The sequence below is a fragment of the Malaclemys terrapin genome, chromosome 2 (genome assembly GCF_027887155.1).
Source record: "Malaclemys terrapin pileata isolate rMalTer1 chromosome 2, rMalTer1.hap1, whole genome shotgun sequence".
NCBI lineage: Eukaryota > Metazoa > Chordata > Testudines > Emydidae > Malaclemys > Malaclemys terrapin.
Window position 1 is genome coordinate 283,088,970 of NC_071506.1, and position 18,849 is coordinate 283,107,818.

Consider the following 18,849-nt stretch of genomic DNA (forward strand, 5'->3'; position numbering starts at 1 on the left):
GCAAACCATGGATTTTCGCATGCCAACCACCATTTAGACACCCCGCTGGCCACCTTGCACTTGCCACCCCCTGATTTAAGCGTGCAATCCCTGGACGTGTGGGCAAATTAGATGTGCAGTCGCGCCAGCATTACTGCAGGCTGCCCTGGGCTACCCAGAAGACCCATATGCATCTGAATATAGATGGGGCCTGTTGCTGAGCTGGGGGCAGGTCCCAGGCTCTTACGTAAACATGGAAGTGACTACTGGCCCTGGCCTTGCTGTAGTAAACTGGGGGTTTCCATCTAGTTCTGAGAGGTACTTTCACATCATAGGCAACTTCCATGTGGTTAAACAAAGGTTCCCTCCCTTCCTGCCCAGACGTTCTTCTTCCAGTAGTTTCGTTATAAGGGCAAGGCAGGGAAATGTCATGCTCTGATATTATTTATCCCCTGGCTCTGAGCTAAGGTGACCAGACAGCAAGTGTGAAAAATCGGGACGGGGGTGGGGGTAATAGGAGCCTATATAAGAAAAAGCCCCCAAAATCGGGACTGTCCCTATAAAATCAGGACATCTGGTCACCCTACTCTGAGCACCCTGGGCCTTTACACTTCACAACATGGTCACTGTCTTCCCATGAGCCCTGAAGGGAATGGGAGCACACGGATGAGTAAAGCAAGCAGAATCAAGTTCCTAACACGCATTTTCCCCTCTGTCAATGTGCTCGGTGTGTGTGCTCCTGTGTGAAGCAGATTATTGTGCCAGTCGCTTTGTGTGCTTTCCACACTCTAAAGTAATCTCCCATGAAAATCCCTCTTTTGATCCTGAAGCAGTCAGGAGAGGGACCCCAGAGAAGGGTAAGGAGATGGGGGGATGGGAAGGATCAAACCACAGCAGAGATGTGTCGTTAATGAGCCAATCAAAGGGCAGGTTGCCAGGGTTCTCCAGAACCCACCCTTACGGGAACTCCCAGTGCCCCACGTCCGTATCTCAGAGCTGGGCTGACTCCCAACTCCCCTCACTTTGTGCACGGATCACACACACCACACACACACACACCCCGGACGGTATTTTCCCCCATGCCAGAAGCTGTTCACCCTTCACCGTGGTCCCTCCAGGAGTGAGCTGCTGGACCCTGAGAGCCCCCGTGGGCCGTAGCAGTGTGTGGCAGCAATCACAAAGCCCAAACCTGACCTGGAGCTGTGGGATCCTGGGAAGTAGGTGGTGCGGGGGACGGTTAACAGCTAGGAAGGGAAGCGGGAAAAGACAAAGCCACACTGGAATGAGTCTCTGGGCTGAAGATAATGGACATCCTAAAGCTAAACCATAAATATGCTGCAGCAGGGTAGAACCTGCAGCCTTGGCCTCTGAAAACACAGGCGTCTGCCACGTGAGCAAAAGGAGAATGTCTATTAACGCTCACCGCCAGGGCTTAGACCCCAGGGCCATGCATACACGCCTAGTCATGCCCCCGTTGAAGTCAGGTGTGGAGAGACCCACCCACTTCAGTGGAAGCAGACTTAGGCCTGAGGCATCAGAGCAATTCAATGGGTCCCTCGGGAGTGGCCCTGCCGTGGCCTGGGCTGCTGTGTGGGGTTTCAACGCAGCGCGCCTGCAAAAGTGGCTTCTCTGGGAGCAATAACGCAACAAGGTGTCACTCAACCAATACAAACCCGCTTGGAAAGCAACACCTCGTGTCCCGCCACGCCTGGTAAGCCCGTGACCGGGTGGGTCTTGTTAACTGTGCTCACAGAATGGGTTCCTGGAAGGGAAAGAAAATTAACATAAGACATTTCCTAAATCTCGATCGACTGAAACAGCTCCATGGTACCCAGTCCCTTAGGACTGGAAATGAGGAAAGCCCAGCTAGGCTTAGAGAATGATGCAATATGATCTTACCAAGTCAATCGATCCCTGCCTTTGATGGGCTAGAAATGCCCAGCTGGACCAGTGACAAATATTTCCAGAGTCAGTGAACTCCTCCAAGGATGTGAAAGGAAAAAAAAAATAAGTGGATCCCTTTGAATAAGCATCCAAATCATTGCAAGCAGATCTAGACCAGGGATCGGCAACGTTTGGCCCGCGGCCCACCAGGGTAAGCCCCCTGGCAGGCCGGGCCGGTTTGTTTACCTGCCACGTCCACAGGTTCGGCCGATTGTGGCTCCCACTGGCCGTGGTTCGCCGCTCCAGGCCAATGGGGGCTGTAGGAAGCAGTGCGGGCCAAGAGATATGCTGTCCGTGGCTTCCTGCAGTCCCCATTGGCCTGCAGCACCGAACCGCGGCCAATGGGAGCTACAATTGGCCAAACCCGCAGACGGGGCAGGTAAATAAACTGGCCCGGCCCACCAGGGGGCTTATCCTGGTGGGCCTTGTGCCAAACAATCCCTGATCTAGACCCTCAGAGCGACCCCAGCGCTGGTTTTTAACCTGCACTCTCAGCTGAAATCCCTGGAGAGTTCTGGTTAAAAACAATCAGTGGCACAGTGTGCAGGATCATGCTCTGAGTGTTGGTTCTTTTAGCTCTATGAGACAGCCGGGGCCAACTGCATCTAGCAGACGTGTATGTAACACCTGCTGCGCCTGGAAACCCCTCTTTTGCACAGGCCAGCAGGTACTGAGTGAGTAAGTAGCACAAAAGCAGTTACTTGTCCGGACCCATGTGATTTTTAAGTGATTGTGCCCCAAAGCTTCAAGCAAGGTGTAGGCCCGTTATGCCAGGCACTGTACAAAGATGTAATAAATGACATATCCTGCCCCAAAGCCCTGATAGTCTAAAAGACAAAGTGTAACAGGAGGGTGGGTCAGGCAGACAGGCTGGGGGTGGTGGAGACGGTAATAAAATTAATAGAAGGTGCCTAATTCTTAGCCAATCGAGGGCAGTGACCACGATCTGTCACCTGGCTGGCCATAACCAGGGTACGGTTTTCTGGGCCGTGTGTGCAAACAGCTGGGCCACGCTGCAGTTGAATTGCTGAAGCCTGACTGTGATGATGTAAATGATCAGATCAGGCAAGTTGCACTGACTGCACAGCTCCCTGCCAGCTACAGTTACATGAAGGTCCTGAGCCCAATTCTCCCTTCATTCACACCCTTGTAAGTCCATAACGTCTGCGGCATTGCTCCTGATTTACCCCGAGGTTGTGGAGAGGGAGAGCCAGGCCCTCTCGGCAGATTTGGGGCTCTAGGAATAAAGGCCCAGGTTTTGATGCCAGCTAACAGGCCGATCTGCAGAAGCTGCCAGCCCGGAGAAGAGCGCTTAGAATTGCTCAACTCTTCCTCCACTTCTGCTTTGAAAATGCATTGCAGACATTTCCGCAGCCTTGTAGTGAGTACATGTTTTTGCAATCCAGGGCTGGTCAAATGACGGCCTCCCTCCCCCTCCATGCCAAGTTCTAAATGGTGCAGACTGCCTCTTGTTTCCTAACATACCAGAAAACAGTTTTAGGCAAAAACTAAACTTTGGGAACCAGTGTGGCAAGAACAGACTTTTGTAACCTCTTTACTTGGGTGTTAGCAAATCGCTCAGGGAAAGGTCCTTCTGAAGTGGCCAGAGAGTTATGATGAAGGAAGCAGAATGAAGAGTAGAATTGTAAATAGAAAAGAAAATATATAGAATTATTCTTTGTAGCAATCCCCAAAGCCAAGGTCAAGGCCTCATTGTGCTGGGTGGGGCACAAACCCAGAGTAAATCTTTTCCCCAAGGAGCAGACAGTCTAAATAGACGAGACAAAGGGTGATGGGGGAAACAGGCAGAGAGAAGTGAAATGACTTAAGTAGCTGAGCCAGGAACAGAAGCCGGCTCTCCCAAGTTCCCACCTGTAGTGAGGCGGTGTGGTTCCCCACCGCCCCGGAGAGAGACGAGTCCCTCCGGAGACCAGAGTGAGCGGAGCCAGGGAGCTCTGAGCCCGCCCTCCAGAGGGTCAGGCGTTGCCCCGGAAGTATAAAGGCCCGACCTTATAAAATCATGAGTGCTGTGAAGAAAGTGAACAAGGAAACGTTATTTACTTGTTCCCATAATAGAAGAACTAGGGGCCACCGAATGAAATTAATGGACAGCAGGTTTAAAACAAATAGAAGGAAGTTCTTCACCCAGCGCACAGTCAACCTGTGGAACTCCTTGCCTGAGGAGGTTGTGAAGGCTAGGACTATAACAGGGTTTAAAAGAGAACTAGATAAATTCATGGAGGTTAAGTCCATTAATGGCTATTAGCCAGGATGGGTAAGGAATGGTGTCCCTAGCCTCTGTTTGTCAGAGGGTGGAGACGGATAGCAGGAGAGAGATCATTTGATCATTACCTGTTAGGTTCACTCCCTCTGGGGCACCTGGCATTGGCCACTGTCGGTAGACAGGATACTGGACTGGATTAGGGTGACCAGACAGCAAGTGTAAAAAATTGGGATAGGGGTGGGGGGTAATAGGAGCCTATATAAGAAAAAAACCCAAATATCGGGACTGTCCCTATAAAATCGGGACATCTGGTCACCCTAGACTGGATGGACCTTTGGTCTGACCCAGTATGGCCGTTCTTATGTTCTTATAGTCTCAGAGCTCATTGAGAGAGCAACTGCCGGAGAAGCCAGCCGCCTCCGGCCTAGCTCGCGATTGGGAAACCCCAGCGGCCTGCAGTAAACCCAAGGACTGGACCAACCTGCCCCGTGCCAGCTACCCAGAGGAGTTGCCAAGTCTACCCCGGCAACTCCTCGCCAGCTATCCCGAGGAGCCCATGGTGCTGGAGCCCCCGGAGGACACCACCCCGACCCAGGTACTCCAAGAGGGAGAGTGTGGAAGTAGCCCGGGGGCAGCCGACCCTAGTCTGGCTGCAGCAGTGCCGGAGCCCATGTCAGTATGTTGCGGCCGGGATCCCCACTGACAGAGCAGCGGGTCTTCTGCCGCTGCTAGGGCCCCAGGCTGGGACGCAGTGGAGTGGGAGGGCCTGCGTCCCCCCTGCTACCCCACTCATGGGTGGCCGTCTCCCCCTCTCCCAGGCCCTGAAGGCTTGAGAGCCTGACTCACCAGTGCCCCGCCCTGACCTAGGGCCTGGGCTCGCTGTGTTTATTTCTGCCCTCACAGAGGCCGCCGAGGAAGTCTCCCGCGGCCGAACTAATTCCCCACAAGGCATCTTCCCGAGTGTAGCAAGGCGGTGTGGTTCCCCGCCGCCCCGGAGAGAGACGAGCCCCGGCTAACCTCTCTACACCACCCAATGGCCTACCCAGCAGGCCCGGCTGCCTTTTGTCAGACATATGTAAAGCCACAGAGCTGTGTGCACAGGACAGCCACAGACACAGGATCATGTCTCCAAATGAAAGTTAATTGAGGCCTGGGCTATACCTGGACTTTACATCGGTACAGTTACCTCATCCTACGCCCCGCCCCTCCCCTTGTAAACAGCACTAGGTCAGCATAAGAATTCCTCCGTGGACCTAGCTAACACCTCTAAGGTGTCGGCTGTGTTGCTGTGTCAGTCTCAGGATACTAGAGAGACAAAGTGTGTGAGGTAGTATCTTTTATTGGACCAACTTTGGTGGGTGAGAGAGACAAGCTTTCGAGCTCCACAGAGCTCTTCTTCAGGGCTGGGCAACGTACTCAGAGCGTCACAGCTCAATACAAGGTAGAACAGGCCAGCGGGTCCAATACAAGATATCAACTCAGCCAACTTTTCTCCTTCGTATGCTGACACCTTCCAGCCACCTTCTTCTTCTTCTTCTAGTTTAACACGGATATTGTGGTAGCACCAAAAGCTGCAACAAAGTTGTGCCCCGTTGTGCTAAGTGGTTCATCAACATAAACTAAATTATGAGTATAAAATGCTCCCATGCAAGTTTGGTGGCATTTTACTCGCCTTTTGGGGTGGCCTGACCCAAAGCCTATGGGAGTATGTCAGCTGAGTCCGTGTGCCTTTGGATCAAGCTCTGTATGTCCAGGCAGGGTGCAAGCCAGTGGAAAATCAGCTTAGCGCTGTGTGCTTGGTATTTCCAAAGGGCTGGGCACAGTTCTGCTTTATGCCTAGCAGTATAATGATTCTGCTGGCCGTAACCACTAGAGTTAAGTTGCAAAAACTTTTTCAGTGTCAGCTATTTTCACCCATTCATAACAGTCAAGATTCTGTGAGGGACCAGACATTTATACCAGAATATCCAGTGGTATAATAGGTAATGGGAACCAAAGTGCTTCGGAAGGGAGATTAAACCTCCTGCATCAGGGTTTAAATAAATCTCTGTTGGGGTTAGGAGGAGATGTTCCTAGAGAGGCAGATTAGCTCAGATCTGTAGGGCTTTTTACACCTTTCTAGGAGGCAGCTGGTACTGGCCACTGTCCGAGTCAGGACATCAGGCTAGATGGACCTAGGATCTTATCCAGTCCGGCAGTTCCTGTTTTACAAAAGCTTTACTTTTTTGGGCTTAAATGTTCCCTCCTCGGTCACTTCTTCTGTAAGGGGGTTGTTTTTTAAAGTTTACTTGCAAAGTTTTAAGAGGGTTAAAAAAAATCTTTCTCCCACGAACACAAAGATTCTCCCCACCGTCCTTCTCCTGGTGATCTACGCAACGACGGCCGTGGTGCATGAGCAGGCGTGAACGCTGACGGTGCGCTGTGCTGAGTTTGAACTGGCGTGCTTTCTATGGACACCCTTCTGAACTTTTGCAGATGCGTGATTGATCACGTGCAACGGGAGTTTCTGTTAAACCGGGGTTCTACTCTGAAAGGGGGCTACGTAATAACTGCATCGTCTTCCTCAACTGGGCTGCTCCGGGGGTGTATTTGAAATCAGTTGCGCTGGCTGTTAGGGACGGATGTCTGTTTTTCCATCCCCGTTAGCTCCGGGGAGGCACCAGAGCTCTGGGAGAGGGAGCTGGGGGCTCTTTCGCCATGTGCATCACCAGCAGAATTGTTTACCAAGTTCCAATCAATGACGGGGGGAGTGTGAGAAGGAAAGAACCCAATTTGGCTCTCAGGGCACAATCCTCCCCTGCCTTGGCCCCCGGGTGAGTCATTTACACCTGCACAAAATGCTTCCGAGTCAAAATCCTCACTTCCACCAGCAGCTACGTTTTACACCCACTTGGCCCAGGTGCAGATGATTCTGGGGGAGTGGGCTGCTCCGATCCCAGAGGGGCTTGCAGAGCTGGTAGTCAGAACCCTCCCTGCCCGTGCCTCAACCGTCTTACACGTAAACAGGGCACGTTTGATCTGGAGTCAGAGAGACGATAAACCCAGAGCCCCCCCAGTGCCTTTTCAGGGTGGTTACGCCCCTGAGGCTCAATCCTGCACTCACTGAAGCCAGTGGGAGTTTTGTCATAGGGTGTGACAGAGCCCCTGACAGATGCATTTGGGACAGGCCAGCTGTGCTGCTGTTTGGTTACCGGTCTTACCGCCTTCTTCAGGAGCTGGGTTCATACGGAAGCTGAGTCACGTACATGCCCCACACACAATGAGCAAGGGGGCTATGTGTCCCCCGCATGCCCTTCTCAGGAGTTAAAGTGACTCTGTTGAGGAGGGGGTGAGGGAACGGCCAGGAAGGAAGCGTCGCTTTAAGAACCATGGCTAGGTTTGGAAAGAGGTTGGTTAATTTGATCTTTGTAGATAAGGGGCTAAAAGAAGGGTAAATAAATATCATGCTTCAGGGCATAAGCAAGTCGCAGCAGGGGCCAGGAAGGAATCCCTGCTCCGCACTACACAGCTGGCTAGGGTGGATTCTGGGGTGGGCTTCACCACTCTGAAGCATGGGGATAATAAACTCTATGTTCCAAAGGGAGCAAGTGCATTTCTTGGCCACTCCCCTCTCAATCCGGACTACAGCTGTATGTCGTAGAGAAGGCAGCCCTGCCTTGTTGTAGGGTGCCTGGGAATGTCATGGGGATATTTAGTATTCAGCATGCATTGTCTTCGGACTGCTGCAGGGGTCATTTATAGGGCAGATCTCTGCTTGTTTCTGGGGGAAGCAGCCAAACACGGATCTGTGGTTGCTGTCAGGGAAAAGGGGGTGAACGAAGACCAAAAGATATGGCAGCTGCCGGAGGTGCTCCACGTGATCCGGGAGCTGCTCTATAGCAAGGCTAACAGGGAGCAGGTTAGATCTGCAAGGGGAGCCTTAAGAATGTGGGTAGCAGCTGTGCCCATGGTTACAGGGCTAGCTACATCTCTGTCCTCTGCCTGATGTGCCAGGTCTCATGCCCTTACGTCTCCTGGGGTGGACTCATGTGATTCTCCCCGTCTTAGACCAGGGCCTGGCCTATAGCACCCTGAGATTCACCTGTGCCTACCCCAGCAGCTCCGTCTGGGCTCTGAACCTGCCTTTCTTCCCTTCAGGAGCCTGTGATCGTGAGGGAATTCACAGTGACCAGATGGCCTTGTGCAACCAAAGTACCATTTAACCTTAACTGGAGGAACATAACATAAGAGGAAAAGGATTTTAAATCAACAAACAGTCTGTCTGACGTAAAGCCCTACCACCCTGCGATGGGGCCCCTGGCAGGCCTACCTACTCCAGACATCCCCAGCATTGTCTGTCCATCTGGTCAACTTCTCAGCAACTGCTCTGCTGGCCTCTGGACCAAGAGCGACCTTTTAATTCTTTGCAGTCCTTCTGTGCTGCTGGCGCCCAGCCTTGGCATATGATCTCTGTGACCAGGGCTGAGCCCGGAGGTAGGATCTTCACAGCGAGGCGCTCAGGCGTTGCCTCTGTCACCCTGAACTGTTTACCAGGAGGGAGCTTATCTTGAGCTACTGTTTAACTTCCTGCTTGTTTTTCCCAAGAGACAGCTATTAAACTGAACCAAGGTAGTCATACAGGACCCATCCTATAACCAGATCACATACAGTGTCTGCAATTATTACAGAGCAGCGCCCCGTCTGCCACAGCCCGGCTGAGCCACCACAGCAGTGGGACCAAATGTTTTTTAAATAATAAAAATGTGCGGCTGAGGGACGCAGTCTATAACGGGATGTAGCCTGCCAATGGATTCCAGCCGCAGGGCAGTGTTGTGAGCACTTGTGCACTTAATGCTGCCACCTTAAGGCCGCTCCGTGGAGCTACATTTTTGTGTACATGTAAGTGCTTGTGAAATACTTGTTCAAAGGCTTCGTGCACCGGACCTGAGCAATAGCGTTGAGTGGGTCCAGTTGAGCTCAGGGAACCCGTGTGAGAGAAAGGACTTACCCCAAGGGACTTCCAATCTAGGCAGGCAAAGGGAGTATCGTTGGCCCCATTTCAGAGGAGAACTGAGGCCCAGAGATGCTAACTGACTTGCCCAAAATCACCCAGGGGCGCGGTGGCAGAGGCAGGAATTAAACCCAGCTCTCTGGAGAGCTGGTCCTGTGCCATAGCCACAAGGCCTCTGCCCTCTTCAGTCTCCTACCTCAATCCCCTGCTGCTGCCTACCATCCTACCATCCCACCCTCGCACCCCCTCAGCTTCCCAGGAGGATGCAGTGAGAGTGCACGAGCCCACAACAGCATCACCCCGGGTGCCTGCGGGGTTCTTCCAACACAGCCCTGGGGCGACAGTGGAGTAACAGCTCAGGGGAGGTGGCGCTGGCTTGAGGGGACCTGACCTCCCTCTCCAGTGACCTTGGCTTCGCACCTGCGCCCGCGGCGGGCTGCTGCTTGTGGCAAGCCCAGCACGGGGTAAGTGTCTACACACTCCCACTTTCCTGGGGGCTCTCAGGCAGCCAGGGCTGCCCTCAGAGGGGCTGGGGCCGGTCCAAGGCTACTCAGATTCAGCACAGCCCTGGGGAAGAGGGGTGAGCATCTCCAGGCCTCCCGTTAACGATGCCCTTCCTGGGCAGAGCTCCTAGAGCACGGATCCCACAGGCCTTCCTTGGGGGGGAGTCACTCTTTCTCTCTCACACACAGAGACAGGAGTTTTCAGGCCAGTGGCCAGGAAAGGGTTAAGGCAGGTTACCTTGGGCTCTGGGTCCTGCCCTAGTGAATGCGTGAGCAGCAGGTGCCATGGGACGGCAGAGCCACTCTGTGTCATTGGCCCTGGGGAAGGGGCCATCCAGTGCCTGTGAGCCGGCCGGCATGCCCAGGGGACACGGCCCCGGGGCTGAGGAGCGAAGCACTTTCAGGGAAGGGCGAAACGGGGATGGATTCTGAGCCAGCCTGGCCGTCGCTAGCCCTGCCCTCCCCTTCTGAGCCAGGCAAAACACGCTGCCCTTCACCCGCTCTCCTGCTGCAGGGCAGTGCCAGGCACCTCAGTCACGGCACCTCCCGGGTGCCGCATGGAGACGGCGCCGTGATCTGGGGTGCCCTGCCCATAGCAAAGCGTGGTGCCCCCAGCCCTACCACCCAGGGACTCCCCTGCTGGGAACCAGCCAGGAGGCCTTGAGGTCGCCCTTCCACCAGCACAGCCACCCCGGGCTTGTGCCTTACCCTCTGCTGCCTCCTGGTGGCTGCTGCCCGGCACTCCTTGAAAGCGGAACCGTTTTTTAAAAACTTCCATTTCTGCTCTTTGTAGCAGTTTAGGGAGCCTGCCTTCCTCTTCCGCAGAGTCCACTGTGACAGCGTTGGTCTCTCTTTGGACACCGAGAGAAGTTATGGGGAGTGAAGAGGTTAAAGTCTAATTACCCTTCTGTGAGTGATCGTTAATGACAAAGGGTCATCACCACCCCACCTCCCCCACACACAAAGGAGCCCTAAGCAAGGTACAAGGGGGCCATGTCCACCTCTACTCTGTTGGTGGGAGAGGTCAGATGGAAGCAGCTTCTGGACACCTCAATAGATTGTGTGTTTCAGGTGGGGGGGGGGCAGCAGATGCAGCTCACACAACTCTGGTCTTCTGCAGGAGCTGCTCTGTGTCCAGGTACCTATTGTGGTGTATTGAAAACTGTGTCAAAATTGTACGCTATCACTTTAAACGCTCAGCGGGGTTTCCTGGTCCTCCTTGCAGGCCAGGGGCTCTGTAGGGAAGCTAGCAGAGTCAGTCTGCAAAGAGCCAGCCTAGAGCAAGGTGGGATGAGTTGTGCGTCTCTGGTTTAGGGAGCAGCCTGCTTTGTCTCTCTCTGTATTTGATTCTTGTGTGTTAAGTCTCTGTATTCTAAGAAATTAAAGTCATGCTACGTTGCAACTTCCAACAAGAGTATTTTATATTGTGATAGCCCCAGGCCAGTTGGGAACAGCAGAGTAGCAGAAGGGAGATATACTGGCCACTGGATAAGTAGTTTTCTGTTCCCTGAGTGACCAGAGCAGGGGCTGCTCCAAGCTAATAGACCACCTGACTCCAATTAACCTGCTAAGAATCAGGTGAGGCTGTTAAGCACCTGACTCTAATTAAGGCCCCTCTGATGCTATAAAATGGCTCACTCCAGTCAAGCCAGGGAGACAGAGGAGAGGAAGTGTGTGAGAGGAACTGGGAGCAAGAGGTGTGCAAGAAGCTGAGAGTGAGTAGGCGTACTGCTGGAGGACTGAGAAGTACAAGCGTTATCAGACATCAGGAGGAAGGTCCGGTGGTGAGGACAAAGAAGGTGTTGGGAGGAGGCCATGGGGAAGTAGCCCAGGGAGTTGTAGGTGTCGTGCAACTGTACCAGGAGGCACTATAGACGGCTGCAGTCCACAGGGCCCTGGGCTGGAACCCGGAGTAGAGGGTGGGCCTGGGTTCCCCCCATACCTCCCAACTCCTGATCAAACACAGGAGGAATTGACCTGGACTATAGCTTCTACCAGAGGGGAAGGTCTCTGGACTGTTTCCTGACCCACAGGGTGAATCTCTGAGGTGAGCAAATCTGCCAATTAGCACAGGACCCACCAAGGTAGAGGAGGAACTTTGTCACAATATTTTTATCTATTTTCTCTGTTTGTAAGTGGTGAACATAACACCTATGTGGCCCCTATCACTGTAAAATCGGTGTGCCTTCCAAATGAAACTCACTATGTGTGTGGTGGGGCTCATAGTGACAAAGCCTGGAGCTCACAACAGCATGGGTAACTGCGCACGGGGCCCTGAGCACGTCTCTGTAGGGAGGCTCTTTGCCTCGTGCCCCTTCCTGGGGATCCCCGGGGGGTGGGATGGGATCAGATACAGGATCGCTCTGGTAGGATGCTCTGTGAGGAGCCAGGCACCCTCCCTCCCCTATCACTGCTGTGGGAATTACATCTCCCCACACAGGGGATCCATGGGCTCCCCAGAAATGGCCCTGCCCCATAGGAGATTCTCACTGACCCCTGCCCTGACCAGCTGAACCTTCCATATGGGGTGGGGCCGGCCCTTGGACCCAGCCTTCCCACTCCAACCTCTCCCCAGGGGGGCAGCTGAAGCTGGGGAGGGCTGAGCCGGTGGATCAGTCGCCAGCTTCTCATCAGCTCTGGGCAAAGGGGCTCCCTTCAGAGCAGGAAATGCGTTCCGGGCCCCGGCCAATGGGAGCTGCGGAGTCAGCACTCAGGGTGGGGGCAACATGTGGAGCCCCCGTGGCCACCTGTATGCCTAGGAGCTGGAGGGACATGCCAGCCGCTTCCCGGGAGTCATGCTACAGAGCCGGGCAGGGAGCCTGCCAGCCCCGCTGCGCCGCCAACCAGCCTTTTAACAGCCCGGTCAGTGGTGCTGACCGTGGCCGCCAGGGGACAGCACATGGAGTCACCTGGCTGCCCCCGAGCTGGAGCGACATGTTGGCCGCTATTCCACGGCTAAGCACGGCCAGGAGCCCGCGCCCTGTCCCATGGCCCAACCCCCTACCACAGCTCGGAGCCCCCTCCTGTACCCAAACCCCCTCCCGCATCCCAACCCCGTGCTCCAGCCCAGAGCCCCCTCCCACACTGAATCCCTCGGCCCCAGTCCAGAACCCCGATTTAGAACCCCAAACCCCTGATCCCTGGCCCCACTCTAGAGCCTGCACCCCCAACTGGAGCTCGCACCCTGTCCCGCACCCCAACCCCCTGCTCCAGCCTGGTGAAAATGAGCGAGGGTGGGGGAGAGGGAGCAAGGGAGGGAGAGGGGATGGAATGAGCAGGGCGGGGCCATGGAGAAGGGGGCGGGGCAGGAGCAGGACAAGGGTGTTCGGTTTCCTGCAATTAGAAAGCTGAAAACCCCAATGCAGACAGGCCCTGTGGTTCTCCCAGACTTGCTGCCTCACAGCCTGGGCGGGCTGGGACCCACCCCCGGGGTCTCCCTAGTGCCGGCCTGGAGGGGGCAGCCATGGAGCAGGCCAGTGCCTCCAGCTCCTCCAGCCCCTAGCGCCGTGTCTCGCCCGTGTGTGTTCCAGGGAGCGAGAGTGAGACGGGCCGTGTGGAGAATGTGGAGACCAGGCAGGCTCTCAGTCGTAGGCTCTGTCATCAGAGAAGGAATCTGGAAAGACTGAACAGGCGTCTCAGCTGGGGAGGGGACGGCACCTCCGGTCACTCCCCTCTGGCTGGGCCCAGCCGGCCTCCCCTCCCCCACCTGTTCCCCGGCGCTGCTGAGCTCTCGGAGAAGGTTACACGTCAGGAGTAAAAGCAGGAACCAATAAAACAGGAACCTCTGAGCCTGGCTCCCTCATTCCCAATGGCCCCGGCTCGAAGGGGCGCAGGGCAGGGTCCCGTAGGCAGCCCAGAGCTCCCAGCCGCTGCAGTATCCCCATCCCCACCCCTCTCCAGTGGGGAGTAACGCTGCATCCCCACCACAGCTGGAGCGAGGCCCATGGAGCTGGGCTCCGCCCACCTGCCCATGGGTAGCACTAGGCCCTGCCCCGGCCTCCACTCTCACAGCTGGGACCTAACCCATGTCCTGACACTGAAGAGACTGGCCAGTTCCCCGGCTCCCAGCCAGGCCATGAGGAGACAGGGTGCCGGGAAAGGTCTTTGCTCAAGGGGACATGGGGCTGGATGAATCTCTAGGGAGAAGCCAGGCTCTCCTGGCCTCCCAGTGCTGGGGACCCCCCTCCCCTGGCCTGTATTGCCAATGGCACCTACCCAGAGGGGCTGATTTTTGGTTTTGCCGGTGGGTGCCCCACTCCTTAAGGGCAGAGAGGAGTGAGTGGCGGGGAGCTTTGGTCAACAGCTGATCGGCGGCGCAGACACTGAAGAGTTGATGGGGGCGCAGGGCCAGCTGCTGAACAGCTGATTGGCAGCTGCCCCCAGAGCCGCCAGAGCAGCAGCCCAGGCCAGCCCCCTGGGTGCTCAGACCCCCTAATATTTCTCTGCAGGTGCTTGAGCTCCTGAGTACCCATGGAGTCGGCGCCAATAGATCCAGCTTCATTCCCAGTATCTCAACGCACTTCATAGAATCATAGAAGATCAGGGTTGGAAGGGACCTCAGGAGGTATCTAGTCCAACCCCCTGCTCAAAGCAGGACCAATCCCCAACTAAATCATCCCAGCCAGGGCTTTGTCAAGCGGGGCCTTAAAAACCTCTATGCATAGAGATTCAATCACCTCCCTAGGTAACGCATTCCAGTGCTTCACCACCCTCCTAGTGAAATAATGTTCCCTAATATCCAACCTAGACCTCCCCCACTGCAACTTGAGACCATTGCTCCTTGTTCTGTCATCTGCTACCACTGAGACCAGCCGAGCTCCATCCTCTTTGGAACCCCTCTTCAGGTAGTTGAAGGCTGCTATCAAATCCCCTCTCACTCTTCTCTTCTGTGGACTAAACAAGCCCAGTTCCCTCGGCCTCTCCTCATAAGTCATGTGCCCCAGCCCCCTAATCATTTTTGTTGCCCTCTGCTGGACTCTCTCCAATTTGTCCACATCCCTTCTGTAGTGGGGGGCACCAAAACTGGACGCACTACTCCAGATGTGGCTTCGCCAGTGCCGAATAGAGGGGAATAATCACTTCCCTCAATCTGCTGGCAATGCTCCTACTAATGCAGCCCAATATGCCGTTAGCCTTCTTGGCAACAAGGGCACACTGCAGACTCATATCCAGCTTCTCGTCCACTTTTCAGCACAGCCCTGAACTGCTCCCTGGCACCGGGCAGGAAATGGAAGCAGAGTCCCACTGAACACACACAGGCTGCAGCACCTGCTGCCTCAGCCAAAAGCATTCAGGTAATTAACCCTTTACTGGCGCTGCCCTCACCTCCTCCCCCCCTCGCTTGTGCACACACAAGGCTGGACGTGGTACACACGGCTGTGTGGGGATCCCCAGGGCTCACAGGGACTGACCTTCCCTCAGACAGGCAAGAGGGGGGTCGACACTGAGATTTTCGTCCAAATTTCCCCCCTTCCCTAGCCCAGGTTTGGCTCCATCCGGGGGTGAGAATACAGGGAGTGCAGACGGGTGCGGGGGGGGGGGGGAGCGGTGTTTTGAGCCCTGTGGTGTCTAACCCTGTTCAGAGCAGGCCTGCATACCACGGTGGGTAAAACACACTCACATACCTTACTAGTCCCCCTCGGCCCCCCTCTGCCCGATATCACCCCGGGACGCCTCGTTCCAGCCCCGCGAGCTCTGAGCAGCTCTGCCATGTAACAGGTGGGAGCCCCATGGCTTTGACTCCTTTAACATTGGGCTGATCAGACGCCCTGGAGATGCCGTGTAGTGACTGTCGGGGCTGATGGCTCAGTGTGAGAGACAAAGTATCACATACGAGTAATGGGACAGAACAGTCTGTGCTAACTCATCCTGCCCCTCACGCCCACCCCAAACACCCCAGGGGAGGGGTCTGCCCGGGCCCAGGGTCTATGGGTGATATTACAAAATAGTTCTTGCTCCAGGTTTCCATGCGGTGAGGAAACCTGCTGGAGAGATCCGTTAAGTGGCAGTTTCAGTGTATTGCACACGAGGCACTTTCCTGTTTCCCTGGGGGGAGAGGGGGAGGTTCCTAAACCCCCAAGGTACCTCCCCATGTGGGAGAGGGGAAGGCTGGTTAAAAATCTCTCGCACCCGTCAGTCGCTCACACAACCCCCAGCCCCACACGAGGCCAAGGCCCCTCTCCCAGTGGAATCTGTGGCACAGCCCGAGAGTCCCGGGAGGAGACGCAGCCCGAGGGGACGATGAGGCGTTTGTGGCTGGTGCTGCTGCTGGTTCTGGCGCTGGCCGGGGCTGCCCTGGCTGGGCCCATCCTGCAGCAGCCGCTGGGCGTGGAGGGTCCCAACGCGGTGGCAGCGCGTGATGGGGCGTCACCCCAACGGCAGCCGCTGGTGAGTCCTGCGCACGGGGCCCTGAGCACGTCCCTGCAGGGAGGCTCTCTGCCTCGTGCCCCTTCCTGGGGTTCCCGGGGGGTGGGATGGGATCGGATACAGGGTCACTCTGGCAGGATGCTCTGGGTGGAGCCAGGGACCCTCCCTCTCCCCGTCCCCACTCTGGGAATTACATCTTCCCACCCAGGGGATCCACGGCCTCCCCAGAAATGACCCTGCCCCAGGGAGATTCTCACTGACCCCTGCCCTGACCAGTCGAACCTTCTGTATGGAGCAGACCCGGCCCCTGAACCCAGCCTCCCCTGCCCTCTCCACAGTGGCCGCCCCAAGCACCTGCTTGGCAAGCTGGTGCCTGGAGCCGGCCCTGGTTAGGGGGCAGGAGGCAAAGGGATGACAGAGGGAGAGCAATGGGGAGAAGCCTGCCCAGAAAAGCCAGGGGGAGTGTGAGACGTCCCGGCTGCAGAATGCCCCCGGCTGGATGTGCGGTGAGTGTCACCCCACCACAGGCGTAATTCGCTCTACAGAGCATCACCACCCAGCCCGCCTCCCCAGCCAATGAGCGTTTGCCGTTGTGAGATAATGCTCCCGCCCGCCTCCCCCCACATCACTCTCCCTTCAAGGACCTGGGATGGCTCCTGCTCATGTATCTCTTAGAATCAGAGAATCAGAGAATATCAGCAAAAAGAACCGGAGTACTTGTGGCACCTTAGAGACTAACAAATTTATTAGAGCATAAGCTTTCGTGGACTACAGCCCACTTCTTCGGATGCATATAGAGTGAAACATATATTGAGGAGATATATATACACACATACAGAGAGCATGAACAGGTGGGAGTTGTCTTACCAACTCTGAGAGGCAGGGTTGGAAGAGACCTCAGGAGGTCATCTAGTCCAACCCCCTGCTCCAAGCAGGACCAACCCCAATTAACTCTTGCCCAGCCCCGGCTGGGAGGTTCCCGGATGCCGCCCAGGGCCCCGTCGCACCTGCAGGGGACAGAGGCCGAGCAGGGCCCATGGCTGAGCCAGGCAGGGCAGGGTGCACTTTGGACACCCTCCCCCTCCCCACTGCAATACAGACAGGGCCTGGGCACAGCAGATCAGTGGTCACAGCCCCTGGGGCCTGACGCGTCTCGTGGGGAGGACACGGGGCTCGGCTGGGACCAATGCAAAGGGGATTCTGGGCTGAGGCTGCCGGACACTGACAGTCCCTGTGGTTCTCCCAGACTCACTGCCTCGCAGCCTGGGTGGACTGGGACCCACCCCCGGGGTCTCCCTACTGCCAGCTTGGAGGGGGCAGCCATGGAGTGGTTCGAAGCCTCCAGCTCCTCCGGCCCCTAGCGCCGTGTCTCGCCCTTGTGTGTTCCAGGGAGCGAGAGTGAGACGAGCCACGTGGAGAGTGTGGAGACCAGGCAGGCTCACAATCCTAGGCTCTGTCATCAGAGATGGAATCCGGAAAGGCTGAACAAGCGTCTCAGCTGGGGAGGGGACGGCACCTCCGGTCACTCCCCTCCGACTGGGCCCAGCCGGCCTCCCCTCCCCCACCTGTTCCCCAGGCCTGTTGTGCTTTTGGCCAAAGTTATGCATCAGGAGGGAGCTTGCTGCTGGCTGCAGGGTGCTGGAGCTCCTAACCCCTCCCAAATGCTGCAGGTGGAGGCTGGGCCCTGTCTGTCCTGGGAGGCTCATTCCCTCCACGCCAGGCGATGAACCTGCTTTGCTGAGCCTGGAGCGTCTCGTGTGTTTTGCATTTATTCACTTGCACCAATAAAAGCAGGAACCTCTGGGCCTGGCTCCGTGGTGGGGTGCGGGGAAGGGAAACGACTCATCTCCCAGCGCCCTGCTCCCTCATTCCCAACGGTCTCGGCTCGAAGGGGCACATCGAAGGGTCCCATAGGGGTCCCTCGCTTACATTTATGATTCTCAGACAATCAGGCTCTGGGTGTCATCAGTTTGGAACCCAGAAACGGAAAGAACCAAAATCCACAGCCCCTTTGGAAATATTTGACCTTAACATCTCCATGGCCGTGGGGCCACGTGCCCCATCCACTAGCTCTGAACTTTAACGCCATGACTGGAGAGCCAAGGTTTTCAAAAGTGTCTCATGAGATTGGGGGCCACACTCCAGTAACACTTCGAGGTCGGTGATTTTCAGACACGTCTCAGCCCCCACAGGCGGATTGGCTGGGCCCTGCAGGGCAGCTCATGTTGGGCCCCCAAACTCACCAGTCAGTCTGGAAATTCTTGGCCTCTGGCTTTATCACACAGAACCATTCCCAGCGGCGCAGGAATCTCAACGCACGTCAGCACAGCCCTGAGCTGCTCCCTGGCACCGGGCAGGAAATGGAAGCAGAGTCACATTGAACACACACAGGCTGCAGCACCTGCTGCCTCAGCCAAAAGCATTCATGTAATTAACCCTTTACTAGCGCTGCCCTCGCCTCCTCCCCCCTCCCTTGTGCACACACAAGGCTGGACGTGGTACACACGGCTGTGTGGGGATCCCCAGGGCTCACAGGGACTGACCTTCCCTCAGACAGGCAAGAGGGGGGTCGACACTGAGATTTTCGTTCAAATTTCCCCCCCCCAGCCCAGGTTCGGCTCCGCCCGAGGGGAGAATACAGGGAGTGCAGACAGGGAGGCGGGGGGGGGGGGGGGGCGATGTTTTGAGCACTGTGGTGTCTAACCCTGTCCAGAGCAGGGCTGCACACCACGGGGGGTAAAACACACTCACATACCTTACTAGTCCCCCTCGGCCCCCCTCTGCCCGATATCACCCCGGGACGCCTCGTTCCAGCCCCGGGGGCTCTGAGCAGCTCTGCCATG